The sequence below is a fragment of the Aedes aegypti genome, chromosome 2 (genome assembly GCF_002204515.2).
Source record: "Aedes aegypti strain LVP_AGWG chromosome 2, AaegL5.0 Primary Assembly, whole genome shotgun sequence".
NCBI lineage: Eukaryota > Metazoa > Arthropoda > Insecta > Diptera > Culicidae > Aedes > Aedes aegypti.
In genome coordinates, this window is record NC_035108.1 from 298,570,977 (window position 1) to 298,587,231 (window position 16,255).

Consider the following 16,255-nt stretch of genomic DNA (forward strand, 5'->3'; position numbering starts at 1 on the left):
GGAATAGTATTACAAAACAACTATTCTATAATGTTCGCGTAAATGAAACCCTCACTGTGCCCAACGGATGACGTCATCGATGTGTTAAAGAGCCGTCGATTCGATGGTAAACATTGCTGCCACCGATAGACCATAAACAAAAACATGCTGAAACTGCAATTCTCTCCGCTGCTTCGATCGTTCGTTTCTCAGAGCTCGCCGCTGCTCTCTCTCTTCTCTTGTTCCGTCGAAGAGGGCAGCAAGCAACAAGCGTGGCTACGACGACTCGGGGGCCCTTACCTTACCATACCCTGTAGCTGTGCAAGGCTTGTTTGCTGGGGAATCCTGTGCTTGCTTTGCGAAGGCGATTCCACACTTCATTCTCGTTGGAGACTCTGTCGCTGGCGGTTCGCGATTTGTGCGCCGGGTTTTGCCACCTCACGTGTGGTTTTGTGCTGGTTTTATTGATCAACGGTGAAAACGTTGGATTGCGTTCATTCTCTGGTTCGTTCTATTGCCATTTCCGTATCCTGGAAGATCCTGTCGCCGGATGTGTGCTGAATGTGTACGCGAGAGATATAGGGAGGGAAGCACATTCACAAGCACAAGTTAGTGCTTTTCGAAATCAGTAGGAGTGCGTGCTTGTGGGATTTTTGGGGGTGGTGAATATTTATTCTCGATAAGGAGTGGAAAACAAATAGGCATCTCGTTATTACCATCTGTCTACTGTAGACTTTCGGGGGATTGTGAAAAGTTATTGTGAGCAGAAAAGAGCTCTCTTGTGCGTACTGGTAATTCGAAGAAAGTGAATTTGATCGAATTTGACCAAGTGTAAAGTGCTTAACACCTCGTTCTCGAGGAAGAAATCTTCTGATTGGATGTGTGTATTGTTAAAGGGATTTGGTTGAAACGAGAAGAGGATCACTTCTGGCATATGACAACCCATTGGCTTATTTCCGTTTGAAGAAAATTTCCCAACTGTTTCGTCTCTGTTTGCATCTACGGAACGTCTCCTGCGAGATTCAAGACGAGTTGCTGTTATCATCAAACTGTTGCAAAGAACGAAGCATTTTCCAGCGACACAAAAGAAGTTCGGAGCTTTTTTTTCGTGTGTGGATGTGGATAGTGAAGGTTACATGTGAAACGAGGCAAAATTAATGCGAAGAATTTAGATTTATGTCCCCGACGTTACGTTCTGGTTGGAGTCTGCGAAGTGGAAAGATTTATTCGCTGTCAACTTAATCGTTGGTTACCAGCATCAGTAGTGTTGGGTGGGTGATGGAAAAGTGAGCTTGTTGTGCCGATGTAAGCTGAATTTAAATTCTGTTTTCCAGTGTGCAGAAAAGTCTGGCTCCTGAGAGCAAATAAATTTTCCAATAAACCATTCCCGAAGAAATTTATTAGCTGAAGTGAAATTCTATCGGGTTCAACTATCTCAGAAAATCATACAATTGCTCGCAAATCGTAAAAAAGATAACCAGTGAGCAATCTTACTACTCAGTGAAGTTTTTACGAGAAGAGCCACTAAACGAAGTCGTATAAAAAGTTTCCTCAAATCGGTGCGGTTGTTATTCCTCAACAAAGCTGAAGTTGAGTCGTGGTTTTGGGTGAAATTTAATTGGTGCAAGTTTCGTGTCGTTAAACACTTTATTGGGAAACGAGAAAACTTGGCGCTCATTTCACTGATGCTGGATGCTGGTTACCCCATAAGTGGATTGCGGTAAAAAGTTAAGCTTACCAAACGTCGAACATCTCGAACGGATTAACCTTCTGACCCGGTGATTGGGACGAAAGGCGAGCGAGTAAGTATCGGGCTTAAGTTTGGCAAATTAATTTAATTTCGGAAGGTTTATGGAAAGAGAGGTTGAATGTTTTTGTATACACTTGAGTGAGCGGATTTTTATGTCAGCGTAATATGAAATGACTGCGGTGGTTCATTATTGAGGATTTTGCTTCGAAGGGGTAGCTCTTTCATCATACAAAAATAACGCCGAAAGTGAATTATATTTACTTCGTCGTTCGAATGAAAAGTCAATTTGGAGAATCATATCAAGACTAACAATTCAAAAGGCCTCATCTCCAAAGAGTAAACAATGAGAAAAATGCAATCTTGTTTTGTCAAACAATAAATCAAATTGAAATTATGAATTTTAAGGTTGTATGTTATTTTATCGTCCAGAAAGTCGATGGATAAACTGATTTATAGCTATGATTATTCATTACTATCATTTTAGCAAAAAATCCTGCTAAAAAACGAGTTAAACGGCTTTTATTTCACCAAAAGCTGTGCAGCCCTTTTCATTTGTGCCCATAGACGCCGGCCGACGCTGATGAGGCCTGTGAGTTGACGCCTTTGATTACTCTAAAATGTGTTGAGGCCTTTTAGTTGTGGCTTGTTTTTTTCATCATCTTCTGATGAGGCCTTTTGAAAATCATTCAAAATTGATTATGAAATAAGAAATTTGAAGTGTAGAAGAGTGTTAAGTGGTGAAGTAAAGTACATGGAGATCCCTACAGCAAGAGAAGATTCGTGTGGTATATTAAATATGTGATTGATTGAACCCTTCGTCATCCATGAACATTATGTATATGCTACGCGAGTTTGTCGTCAAGAAAATGTATGGAAATAATGGTTCAATTGAAATAATATTGCAATTGAACGTTATTTTTCATGCAAATGAAACCAAATCGTGTTTTTGTTGATAATTTGTGAAGTACAGACAGGCTGACACAGGTATTATTAGGTAGTATGATACAAAATACATCAGTCTACAGGAACCCGATGATGTTCGCCGTTTAGACAACCACTGTATAAAATGATACAAGGAGCAGTCGCTCCGTAGTTTAACCTGCATCTACTTAGTGACTTTGGAACGTATGTCGCAATCTACATTGCAATTTTGATGTTTGTTTAACAGGCCTCAACTCGGTTTCCGTCAGATATAGAAATAAGGCCTTTTTGAGAAAAGGCCGCATTTGCGATGAATATCCTGCTTAGCAGAAAATGAGATGGGGCATTTTAGAAAAAATGTTATTTTTTCAACTTATATGCATATTTTTTAATGATTATTGTATGTTTTAGTAGGAATAGGCTCTTATACATTAAAATCAGCAGAAAACTGATTTCTTTACATTTTGGACTTGAGGCCTTTTCAATTGTTGGTCTTGATATGTAGTCATTAACATTGAAAGATCGTACATTTTATTTTGTTCTCTTTATTTTCGTTGTGCTTAATAGTTATTTAAGCAACAAGTTGCAAGATGATGATTGAACGAGGCTTGCCGAGTTGGATAAATACAACGAGTGCTGAAAAAATCGAGTTTTGCAACGAGTTGCATACAACATTTTTTGCTATTACGAAAAATGCCGTTCTATTGAATTATTTCTAACAGCACAAACATATTTCAAGAGTATCCACATGGCCCTCCATGCGACGCATAGTCTCAGCAGTTTTCAATCAGGTAGGCTGTGACACAGCAAGCTGATCTTGCGTTTGACAATCACAAATGTTCACGCTTTAATCCAAATTCTTGTGGTCTTATTTCGACGACGGACCAGGTAAGACGCCGGATGCAATTTTCGAATTATTTCAATTATTACTCATGAGTCAACCTGCACGTACCGTTAAAAGGCGTGGAGTTAGGTTCTGGACATTTTAGAATTTACTCTACAGCAACCTTCGCCAACACTGGTCCTGGTTCTAAATCAGAATGGTTTCCTGGACTCACTTTAGTCGAATACGAATCGCCAAATGGTTGCAGAAGCAGAAGCATTGTCGAAGTCTTTGAGATCCACAGGGCAGTTCAATAAATGGCGTTTGAACTGGCGTCGCAGATACTTAGTTGGTGACTCCCAAACCAGAACTGAAAAGTAGCACTTTTCAGTTCTGGTTTTATTGTCAGGAAAAGTAGGCCGTTATGCGGTTCATTTCCTTGATATAAAGTAGGCCCATATGCAACGTAATGGCAAAAATTATATTTGTACTCGATTTTACCCGAAATCTGTTCAATAAAGTGACTCATTATTATATAAAAAAAATCGAAAAAAAAAATTAATTGAAAACTCTTAAATTAGTTCAATTGGACATAAGTAGTCCTTTTGTTATACTTAGAGCAAAATCCATCAGGAGAAATTTCAGGGAGAAAATCTAATAATTGGTCGATAAAAAACTGTTCTAATTCTGGCCATAGGAGCAGCTTTAATAAATTTTTTTTGTTAGGGTCCATCAACAAATTTCATAACCCTAAAGGGTACGGATGGGTTTTCTTGAAATGTTACGGATCTTCCGAAATTTGAAAAATATTCATACAAAAAGCGTTAAGAGGGAGTTTTTAGTGTTCTGAAATTTGTGAATGAACCCTTCAGTGACATGAAGTTTTTCCTTCTTTGTAGCAAGCCGGAAGTTTGATGTTTTTCTGTTAAGTTGCCCAAAACCAAGAAAAGCACCAGAAACTTTTGCAGGAAATATAAGTTTTTAGATTTCTGGCAGTCTTAACAATCTAAAAAACAGTCGCAAGATACCTCAAACCTTATGATCTCCAATCCAAAATTGTCATGAGTCTTTCATAAACTGAAGTACGCTCTTAGGGAAGAAGGGGGTTACTATTTCTACAAAATTGTCAATATCTGCGTGCAAAAAGTATTTAGCGCACATTCAATTTGTAGCGAAAATAAATGAAGAGCTCCGATTGACTTGTAAGCTAGTACTCTAAAGAGTCTGATTTTATTAAAATTCAACAGGGGTACAATGGTTTTCTATTGTGAGTTTGGGTACAACCATCGAATCATTGTGTGGTGTGCGGCAAAAAATAAAAGAATTATTTGGAGACTTCTCTCAGTGTGAGAAAAGACCAATCTCGATCGGCAGGATGCTGTGGATGTGGCACCGATCTGCGTTGCGACGCAGATAATGGTGCTGATGCTACAAGTATGACAATGTGGGTAGGAGGGGATAGAAAGAGGCCAAATTTTATGTGACGTTATTTATTGACTACCCCAAATCCAAAAAACTGCAATCTTCTTCAAGAATTCTAATTAGGACAAGAATCTTACACCCATGGATAAGGGAAAGTCTGATGAAAAATCATATTTTTCTTACAGAATAATGTTCTGCATCGAATGGTAGTGTTGTTTATAAACTTACAAAAGTGTATGTCTTCGACTTGAATTCTTGATTTTTTATGACAAATTTTGTGTTTTTTTTTCTGTATTGTTCTAGTCCATTTGGTGTAATCGTTTATATGTTTAAAAATTGAAACTCTTTGGCATTCCAAGGAATAAATTTTGAACGATTCCATTTGTTGTATATGGCATCAAAGGTCATGGATTAATTGCTTGAGCTTCTTATTAAATGTGAAGTTATATCAAAGACCATTGAGACATATTTTTGAAATTGGAATCTTTGAAAGCATTGAATTTACATTCAACACGTATTATGACACACATAGTTTTCATTTTGAAGATTGTGTTCTTTGATATTATGTACAGTGCGATTCCGTCTTTGGCACGCTCCATTTTTGACATGCTCCATTTATGGTATGCTTCGTTTGTGACACCCCACAATTTTGGCAACATTTTTCAATATCACCAAAATATGTAAATTTGTATAAGTATTATCGTGTCTTTTGCTTAAGCAGGACACATCGACTATGTTCTAGAGCTCCATCGTTGTGGAAATTTCCAAAACCCACCAACTACTACGAGCTCACGTACGCGCTTATTTACATGCATTCGCAACGTTTCATGGGTTCATTATCTTCACCAGTATTTCAACTAGAGACTTATTTTTATTAGGCATTCATACTGTGTAATCAGCCCACTTGAGTCTGCGAGTAGATAATACACTTATTAATAACCACTTGTCTTCAGATTTAGAAAATGCTCGTTTGAACAAAACACACTTATTTAGCTCGCTGTTCTTATTTTTATGGAATTACACGCATAGCGTATGTAAAAAGTAATCGAAACAAGTGAAGCAAAAAGTCGTATATCCTAACTTTTAAAGAATTTCATGGAATAAATTGAGTTAGTGATTATACAGTTCACTTACGCAAATGATTTTGTGAGAGATTCTGTAAGTCGTTCGTTTTATTTTGGAGACGATCAAACATTCTAAACAAAATTTATAATCAACTAGTGGTCCCGGCAAACCTCGTTTCGCCATCAAGTAGGCTGTTGATAAATGGCACGCATTCCCCCATATAAAATTACAGATTCGTTTTATTCCGTTTTTCCTACTATTCCGGAGACATTTTCAAACGTTTTCCGCACATTGGAACCCTAGATGAGTACAACAGTGAACAAATTGTGCATATCCGTTGACCCGTGCTAAAGCTATTTAGTGACATACAAACACCATTCCATTTTTTATATAGATAGAGGAGATACGGGGCCCATGAAATTATCGAATTGTTCCTTACTAGCTGGATCTATGAATCCCCAGGTGATTTATGGTTCTTAGAGGGCATCTCATAAATTTCAACTGATTCTGGAGGATGGCTGGAGATTTTGAGTAGACACTCTGGGTTTGTTGCGGTATCCTGAGAATGTGTTATTGGTTATTGGGAAGCTGTGTGAAATATGATGATTCCTAATGAACTCCTAAAATTTCTAGGGCATCCTATGAATTTTTAGCGAGATACTGTAGGTTTCTAGTGGTATTGTGTGGCAAAATCTAGGGATTTTTAAAAGGTTTCCAGTGAAATTTGGAGAGTATTAGCGGTGGAATCTTAAAATTTTAAATCCTATCGGAATACTAAACGAGATCCTGAGAATAATGGGCGGGATCCTGTGAATTCCTAGCAATATGCTTCCGAGTGCTGTAAATTTACGTAGGCTTATGACATACCGTGGTGAATCAAAATCCGGACACTCTGATAATATTTATCAATTAAAGGCAAAATTGATATTTTAACATCCGAAATTTTATATTCTAACTTTTGCTTTGAACAACGCTTATCATTTGACACTTATTCATTATCTAGTGACCATTTGCAATTAATTAAAAATAACAAAACAAAAAAGTTGCTCAAGTTAAACGTCATTTCTACGCGGTGCAAATGATTTTGTTTATAGCGTTGATGAACGCACTCACAACGTTTGGCTGTGAAATCATACGGTTAATGTAGGGATTTTAAAATAATTGTGCCGGAAGTGGTTGCTCAAGAGATTAGCGACAAAACATGACAGAAATATGGAGTAAATAAGCGTTTTAAACAGTGCAAACATCAACAAAAAGAGGCTGTCCGGAGTTGGAGCCGGATGTTTTCAACCAGGACATTGGCACCAAATGATTTATTCATAAGGCGCAAGAACATAATTCACAATTAAAACTGGAGGAAAACTTTCAAAGCAATCAATACATGTAGGATTAGTGATGAAACATAAACAAAGCGTTGTGTTATGCAGAAAAGTTGAATCAATTAGTGGTTGTTCCAGTTCAAATCACAGTCGTCTCAGTCCAGGTAATTAAACTACAAATTTTATTGTGTTTTAACCATGACGAAACCTTTGCATTGCTCAAGAAGAGCGTGATAGATTCAGTTGTTTTTAAAAATTTCACATTTTATGCTTTATTTATTGTGTGTTAATACATAGCTGTCCGGATTTTGATTCAAAAATGTCCGGATTTATATACATGATGTGCTGCAGGTGTCCGGATTTAAGGACATGACCCTTCATTTTTTTAATGATTTTTATGGTAAAACCTTCGATTTTACATGTAAATTGATCATTTTTGCTTAGATTAAACATGGAAGTATTCGTTGCATAAAAACTCTGTGATAATTTTTGAAGAAAACCTATCCAAAACGGATTTTAAACATTCATGGCAGCTAAAGTGTCCGGATATTGAAGCATCACAGTATTGAGCTCAACTTCGTAAACACAACTAAAGCTCATTTCAAATAAAAATGATAAGAATCTTATTTGCGTATCCTACGAAATAACGAGGCGAATTTATGGATCATACTGTAGTTGTTTTTGTTTGCCCCTTTGACTGCAGCCAATTTGTTATTACAAGATGCTTTACTTTGTCAGATACAGACTATTTTTAAATTTACAAAGACGTAAGGAATACAGTAATACAGGCCACATATATAAAAAGTGTACATTAAGCTTATAAAAAATTCATAGAATACATGTTTGCGATTAAAAGTATGTAGAACGTATGTCACAATTATCATAACGGGGCTATAGGCAATCCTATAGGAATCTGCTTCGAAGTGGACCGTTCCGAAGTCTGAATGTCATATGGTGCCATGAGGATACTGTAACAACATTCTTCTGATGTTATGTTATGATGTCTTATGAACCTGCAAAGAACTATTTTATTCAATTGAATTTTCATTAAATGTTGTTTTTAAACAAGTACAGCTTATTTTGGCTTTATACTGGCTTTTCAGTTTACTTTGAAAAATTGTGCCAGTAGACTGAATTCCAATTCCTAAAAATTATAATTGTTTTTACCCTTCTTACAACCATAAGAAGGGTATAAAGATCGCTTGAAAAACCGACTTTTGATCCGAGGCCCGGAGGGCCAAGTCTCATATACCAATCGATAGAGCTCGACGAACTGAGCACATGTCCGTGTGTGTGTATGTGTGTGTGTATGTGTGTGTGTATGTGTGTGTGTATGTGTGTGTGTATGTGTGTGTGTATGTGTGTGTGTATGTGTGTGTGTATGTGTGTGTGTGTGTTACAAAAAATGTCACTCAATTATCTCAGCTGTTTGTCAACCGATTTAAACACTTTTAGCTCTAAATGAAAGCTACAACATTCCCATAGAACGCTATTGAATTTCATTGCGATCGGACATTTCGTTACAGAGTTATGATTCAAACAGTATCGTGAAGTACTAGAAAAAGCATATTTTATTACTTTCAACTGTTTGCATTTTGATCAATTTCTCAGCCATTTTTGAACCGATTCGAGTTCTTTTATCGACTTATGGAAGCTCTAACATTCATTCATAACCCTTCAAATTTTCATTGAAATCGGATTATTTGTTACAGAGATATCAATAGAAGAATTTTGTAAAGTACTGGAAATAAATAAGTTTATTTTAGAATATTCAATTTTTTACATTTTGATCAATTTCTCAGCTATTTTTGATCCGATTTGAGCTCTTTTTCCATCGATTGAAAGCTTTGACATCATTCATAAACATGCTGCAATCGAACGTAAAGTTACAGAGATAAAAATCGATTTTATCCAAAAAAATCTCTAAAATTCCTCTTTTTACCCTTCTTACAACCATAAGAAGGGTATAAAGATCGCTTGAAAAACCGACTTTTGATCCGAGGCCCGGAGGGCCAAGTCTCATATACCAATCGATAGAACTCGACGAACTGAGCACATGTCCGTGTGTGTGTATGTGTGTGTGTATGTGTGTTTTTTTTTTTTTTTTTTTTTCATGCATCTCTAGGAGTTAAAAAAATCTTCTCAAGACTGGCCTGTATTTGTTCATGCTCATGCCACAGTGTATGGTTTGGCACTGTGTGGGATTCGCAATGGGGCGCCTACCCACTAAAAAACAGTCTCCTAGGTACACCGTCACCGTAAAGAATTCTTCTCCGGCACCACCTTGCGGTATTACTTCGAAGAAGAGGCGACACATGCTACGCGCACCCTTCATTAAGCCCTTCGGCTCCATCATTAATTTGTTAGTTCCTAATCCATGCCATGCTGAGCCCTTCGGCTCCCATTAATAATTTGTTAGTATTCCTAGTTCCGACGAAGACTTCCCCGGAGGTGGAAGTTCTTCCGGTACCGATGCTGCCCGGATAGGTGCCAAGGTCGGTCCTGCGATTCCGGTTGGCGGATGACTTCCGGTTCACAGGTGCCCTGACGACCAATTTGGCAAGACAATTTACATCGTCTTCAGCTCAAGGCTGCACAGACTGAACAATCACAAACATTAGGCAACGGACAACACGAAACACCCAGTAGCCCAATGATGAATTTTCGTTTGACGAAAAGTTTCCACCGACTGGAGTGGGAATCGAACCCACACTTCATGGCACAATATGCCTAAACGACTGACGCCGCTAACCGCACGACCACGAAGCCTACAATTTCCGGGGCTTTTCCACGATCTACTCGGTCTTGTCCCCGACGGTGGATCAAGCTTACCTACCGGTTGGGTGCCGAGGTCGGTTCGGCGATTCCGATTGGAGACTGACTTCCGGTTCACCGGCTTGTTCCTCCCTCCACTTCCGCTGAAGCAATGACATTATTTTCGTCACCGCCATGTTCACCGCGTTCCACATCACGTCATCGCTACACATTCTATCCACTACGTTGTCTACGGTTACGTCAGCACCGCAGACCGCTGTCATCTCGCTACGTTCCGCAGCAAAACGTGGACACTCGAAAATGACGTGTTCCGGCGACTCCTCTACGACTGGGCACTCAGCGCAGAGCGGCGACTCTGCGTGGCCGAACCTGTGCAGATATTTCTTGAAGCAGCCGTGACCTGACAAGAACTGCGTCAAGTGGAAGTTGACTTCTCCATGAGATCTGCTCACCCATTTCGCCAGATTTGGAATAAGGCGATAAGTCCACCTTCCCTTCTCAGCGGTATCCCACTCGCGTTGCCATTTCACCATCGTGTCGGCTCGGGCAATCTTCCGGGCTCCTCTAGTACTACTAGCTTCGTAGCACTCCTTATCCTCTTCCAAAACGTAGCCGATAGGGACCATTCCGGCAATCACGCATACTGCCTCCGAAGATATGGTTCGGTAGGCACTCGCTACCCGCATGGCCATCAGCCTATACGTGCTACTAAGCTTGACTCGGTTCCTCTTCGTCTTCATTGCGGTTCCCCACGCCGGGCTAGCGTACCTCAGGATCGACGTAGCCACGCTAGACAATAGCCTCCGCTTACTGCTGCAAATCGCCGAGTTATTCGGCATGATCCTGGACAGCGCCGTGACTGCCCTTGCTGCTTTCTCGCACGCGTAATCGACATGGCAGTTGAAGTTCAGCCGATCGTCGATCATTACGCCGAGGTGTTTTAGCTCCCGCTTTGAGGCTATGGTGTGTTCTCCCACTGTAATCTCAGCCTTCTGCACCACTTTTCGGTTGCTGATAAGCAACAGCTCCGTTTTTTGGTGGGCTATCACCAGTTTCTTCTCGTACATCCAGTTTTCGACTGCGTCCACTGCTTCTGTAGCGAGAACCTCCACCCTTTCCAGTGAGTCACCAATGACCACAAGCGTGATGTCGTCTGCAAATCCAACGATTTTGACGCCTGTTGGCAGCCTAAGCGTCAGCACTCCGTCGTACATAGCATTCCACAACGTTGGACCCAGGATAGAGCCCTGTGGAACTCCCGCATTTACCGACCTTGACTTCTGTCCTTCGCTAGTGCTGTAGCTCAAGACCCGGTTTTCGAAGTAGCTTCCTAGTATCTTGCACAGATAATCCGGAACCTTCATTTTATGTAACGCCACAGCAATGGCTTCCCAGCTTGCACTGTTAAAGGCGTTTCTCACATCTATCGTCACGACAGCACAGTAACGGTTACCTCTTCGTTTTTTTGTCCTTGCTTTGTCGGCTGTGTCAATCACTGATTTGATGGCATCTACCGTTGACCTTCCTTTCCGGAATCCAAACTGCCACTCCGACAGTTCACGCTCTCCCTCAGTGAACGCCATCAGTCTATTGAGGATGATCCTCTCCAACAGCTTTCCGAGTGTGTCGAGCAAACATATCGGCCGAAACGAGCCTGGATCACCGGGGGGCTTACCCGGTTTCGGTAGCAGAACCAGTTTTTGCCTTTTCCACTGTGCTGGGAAATGTCCCTCATCTAAGCAGATCTGGAGTGATGTCCGGAACATATCTGGGTTGGCCGTGATAGCTGCTTTCAACGCTACGTTGGGAATACCATCTGGGCCAGGCGCTTTCTTCGGCTTCATTTTCTTGGCCGCCTCTATGAGCTCCTCATTGGTAATGATTGCTCTTTCTTCACCTTCCTGGCCATACGGTGTCGGTGGCCAGACCGTTGGCGCGTGTTGTGGGAACAACCCGTCGACGATAATCTGCAACTTCTCTGGGCATGTTTCAGCGGGTACGGCTGGACCACTGATCTTGGCCATCGCCACCCTGTATGCATCTCCCCACGGATTTGCATTGGCATCGCGACACAACTCCTTGAAGCACGTTCTCTTGCTCAGCGAAATTTCTCTTTTCAGATCGGCTTTCGCCGCCCTTCCCGCTCTTCGCTCTTCCCTCTCACCATCGGTTTTGGCTCTTTGCATCCGTCTCCTGGCTTGGAGACATCTTTTGCGGAGGTTGCCAAGTGTCTCATTCCACCAGTATACCGGACGACGTCTGTATTTCGGCTCGACCTTCCGTGGCATGGCAATGTCGCATGCTCGTACCATCGCAGCCGTTAACTCCTCCGATCTCAAGTTCAGAACCTGTTCTTCTCTTCTGAGGGCTTCCACGAAAAGCTCTTCGTTAAAACGTTTCGTTTTCCACATCTGCTCATGAGGTGTACTCGCTCTCTGTGAGCATTGTGTTCTTCCACCAATTCTATACCGGACCTCCTGATGATCGCTATGAGTGTACCCATCGCAGACTCTCCAGTTCAGGCTTCCCGTCAACACAGGACTACAGAAAGTGATGTCGATTATTGATTCCCGGCCATCTCTACGGTAGGTGCTGGTTGTTCCTTCGTTACCCAAGTCTACGTCCAGCCTTGCCAGCGCTTCTAGTAGACTACGCCCTCTTGGGTTGGTGAGACGGCTGCCCCACTCAACTGCCCAAGCATTGAAGTCGCCAGCGATGACGACTGGTCTCCGGTCGGCTAGCTTATCGGTTAGCTCGTCCAGCATCTCGTTGAACTGGTCCAATGTCCAGCGGGGGGGTGCGTAGCAGCTGCACACGTACACATCGTTAACCTTTGCAATAACGAAGCCTTCGTCCGCCTGGAACACTATTTCCTGGATAGGATACCTCCCCATCGTCCAGATTGCCGCTGTCTTCGCCTTATCAGCGATCCAGTTACCGTTTCCAGCTGGTACTCGATACGGCTCGGCAAGGATAGCTACGTCGCACTTCGATTCCGATACGGACTTCCACAGCAGCTGTTGCGCTGTGTCACAGTGGTTGAGGTTTAGCTGAGTTACCTCCACTGCGGTTTAGAATTTCTCGCTTGCTTGAAGGCCGGGCACTTAGGGCCTCCCGTCGCGTGTCTGTTGCGACTTTTGTCCTTGCAAATCAGGCACCTTTGCTTATTGTTGCAATCCTGCGCCTTGTGACCTTCGTCGCCACACCATCTACAGAGCTTACTTCTGTCTGGTCCTTCGCAGTTTCGTGCCAGGTGGCCGTATTCCAGGCACCTGTAGCATCCCTCCGGTCTCTGGGAGATCTTCAGTGGACATACTGAACAACCGACCCGAATTTTCCCGACTTCCAGCGCTTTGTTGGCTGCGTCTACTGGGAGCTTTATCGACGCCGCCTGTGTACCAAGCGGTGCTCTTCTTAGCCGTACTGTCATCTGCACCGTTTCCAGATCGCACTGTTCCTTTATGGCGGTCCTCACTTCCTCTTCGGTGGTGATCCAATCCAGATCCCGCAATTGGAGTGTCACTTCAGGGCACATGGCTTTCACCTGCACCTTTTCGCCCATGACTCTCTCGGTTAGCTCTTTGTATGTTGAGCTTTTGTTCACCGAGTCTTTTTTTAGCTCGATGAGCATGTCTCCCGTCTGGGTGCGTCTGATCTTCTGAACGTCGGCACCAAACTCCTTTAGTTGAGGGTCCGTCCTCATGGCCCGCAAGACTTCAGCATAAGTGTCCTCGCTAGTTTTGACGACAACAGCTTCGCATTTTGCCTTCTTCCTGATTGGCCTTTGCTTTCTGGCACTCTCCTGTTTGCCTCTCTTCTTCTTGTTCCGGACCTCTTGCCATGGGATATCGCCGGGTCCCCCACTGAGCACTTCATCCGCCGGTTTTGGATTTGCATTTTTCGGCTTCTTGGGTACAGCCTGTCTTTCGTCTCCTGGTGACGACCTATGTCTTTTAGGGGTGAAACTTGGCGTAGTTCCTATTCCCGCTGACCTTTCTTTCCCCTTGCTATCTTTCCGAGGGGCTATGCCGGTTTTTGCCGGCTGCACTACCGCAGCTGCCAGGGCCTTTTTGGTCGCTGCTAACTCGGTTTCAACAGCATCAATCCTCTGCATCACTTTCCTCCAGTCCTTCACGGCGGATCCGAGGGTTCCTTGAATCCTTGCCACGAGGTCCTTAATGTCTTTGTGCACGTTGTGCCTCTTATCGACGAATTCCCGAAGCTCATCTACGACGGTTTTCGCCGCTTCCACCTTCGATTGGCTCGGGGGTAACTTCCACGCACTTTGCAGCTGATGTTGCTGCTGTCTCTCACGCTGCTCCTGCTCACTTTGCGACTTATCCCGCCGCTCCTGTTCACGTGTTCGCTGCTCGTGCAGCTCATCTTCGCCATGCTGGTGTTCCAGCTGCTGCTGTTCCAGCTCCTGCTGTTGGCCTTGCTTCGGTGGCGACCTCGGCAAGCCACTTTTTGCGAACGGATTCGCTGCTTCACCTACGTTGATGTTATTCACTTCCATGCTTAAGGGTCCCCCCTCCAAGCCGCTATCTCCACCCGTCGTAAGTAGTCGTCCTTGTGATCCCGTGGGTATCTTTGCTTGCAGTGAGGTCCACGCGAGGGCTGACACGGTCCTTCATGGGGTACCGGGTTCAGAGCCAGATCGACGCTAGTCAGGAATATCCATCTGAGCCTACTTCCACCAGCTAAGGTGGCGAGCTTTGAACGTACTAGGAGGCCTGCCACGGTTTTAACGGGACGGGGGCAACCGTTCCATTAGCCCACCTGCCGTTTCAGAATAGTGTCACCCATTCTTACTAAGGAAGTGGAATAGAGCGATTGTCAGCTCTATAGCGTCGTGTTGATACAGTCCTTGACCTTGTCCTTGTCCTTGCAGCCAGTATGCCGTAATTAGGATCTTACTGGCATCGATCCTAATGTGCCGGTTGGCACTCCAATGGTTGGGCTAAGGCACTTTGAAAGCGGTACCAGGTCGCTTGTTCAGGGTTACTTGCAGATATGTGGTTTTTTGTAGAGATTCACCAGAGCCCACTGATGAACCCCCGCCACATCCTAGGTAGACCGTGCTTGAGCCCCTGGTCAGATGGACCAGACGCTCGGCCACCTCCCGAAGGAAGTACTAAAGGTGGTATTCCATACGGCTGTATGTACAAGTTTCGCTTGGGAAGGGTAAAAATCCCAAGCTCCCACCTGGCACCTCCTCACTCTAGCTGATGTCAGAAGGACAACAGTGCCCAGGTTGCACTACCAGCTAAGTACGCAACCCTTTGCTGGCGGTCTTTGTCATCGTTAGACCCGTGGAAGCGTGAGGTAGGGGCTTGTGAGGACCAGAGCTATGTTGGACGCTCCTTCCTGGTTGTCGACTCACCATTTTGCAACCCATGTGTTGTGTGTGTGTATGTGTGTGTGTATGTGTGTGTGTGTGTTACAAAAAATGTCACTCAATTATCTCAGCTGTTTGTCAACCGATTTAAACACTTTTAGCTCTAAATGAAAGCTACAACATTCCCATAGAACGCTATTGAATTTCATTGCGATCGGACATTTCGTTACAGAGTTATGATTCAAACAGTATCGTGAAGTACTAGAAAAAGCATATTTTATTACTTTCAACTGTTTGCATTTTGATCAATTTCTCAGCCATTTTTGAACCGATTCGAGTTCTTTTATCGACTTATGGAAGCTCTAACATTCATTCATAACCCTTCAAATTTTCATTGAAATCGGATTATTTGTTACAGAGATATCAATAGAAGAATTTTGTAAAGTACTGGAAATAAATAAGTTTATTTTAGAATATTCAATTTTTTACATTTTGATCAATTTCTCAGCTATTTTTGATCCGATTTGAGCTCTTTTTCCATCGATTGAAAGCTTTGACATCATTCATAAACATGCTGCAATCGAACGTAAAGTTACAGAGATAAAAATCGATTTTATCCAAAAAAATCTCTAAAATTCCTCTTTTTTTAATTTCAAATTGCACATAAATCTTATAATTTCAGCTATTTTTAATCCGATTTGAGCACTTTTTCCATCGATTGAAAGCTTTGACATCATTCATAAACATGCTGCAATCGAACGAAAAGTTACAGAGATAAAAATCGATTTTATCCAAAAAAATCTCTAAAATTCCTCTTTTTACCCTTCTTACAACCATAAGAAGGGTATAAAGATCGCTTGAAA

At 42.4% G+C, this 16,255-nt stretch overlaps 1 protein-coding gene across 2 annotated transcripts in view; it reads left to right on the forward strand.

The window, feature by feature from the left end:
* The first annotated feature begins 350 nt into the window (after positions 1-350).
* The window catches only part of LOC5571668, a 411,897-nt gene continuing 395,992 nt past the window's right edge, over positions 351-16,255 (forward strand). For both annotated transcript variants that reach the window (XM_021845489.1, XM_021845488.1), the window contains exon 1: positions 351-1,781. The gene's annotated coding sequence lies outside the window, so the exon portion shown is untranslated. The remainder of the gene's footprint in view (positions 1,782-16,255) is intronic.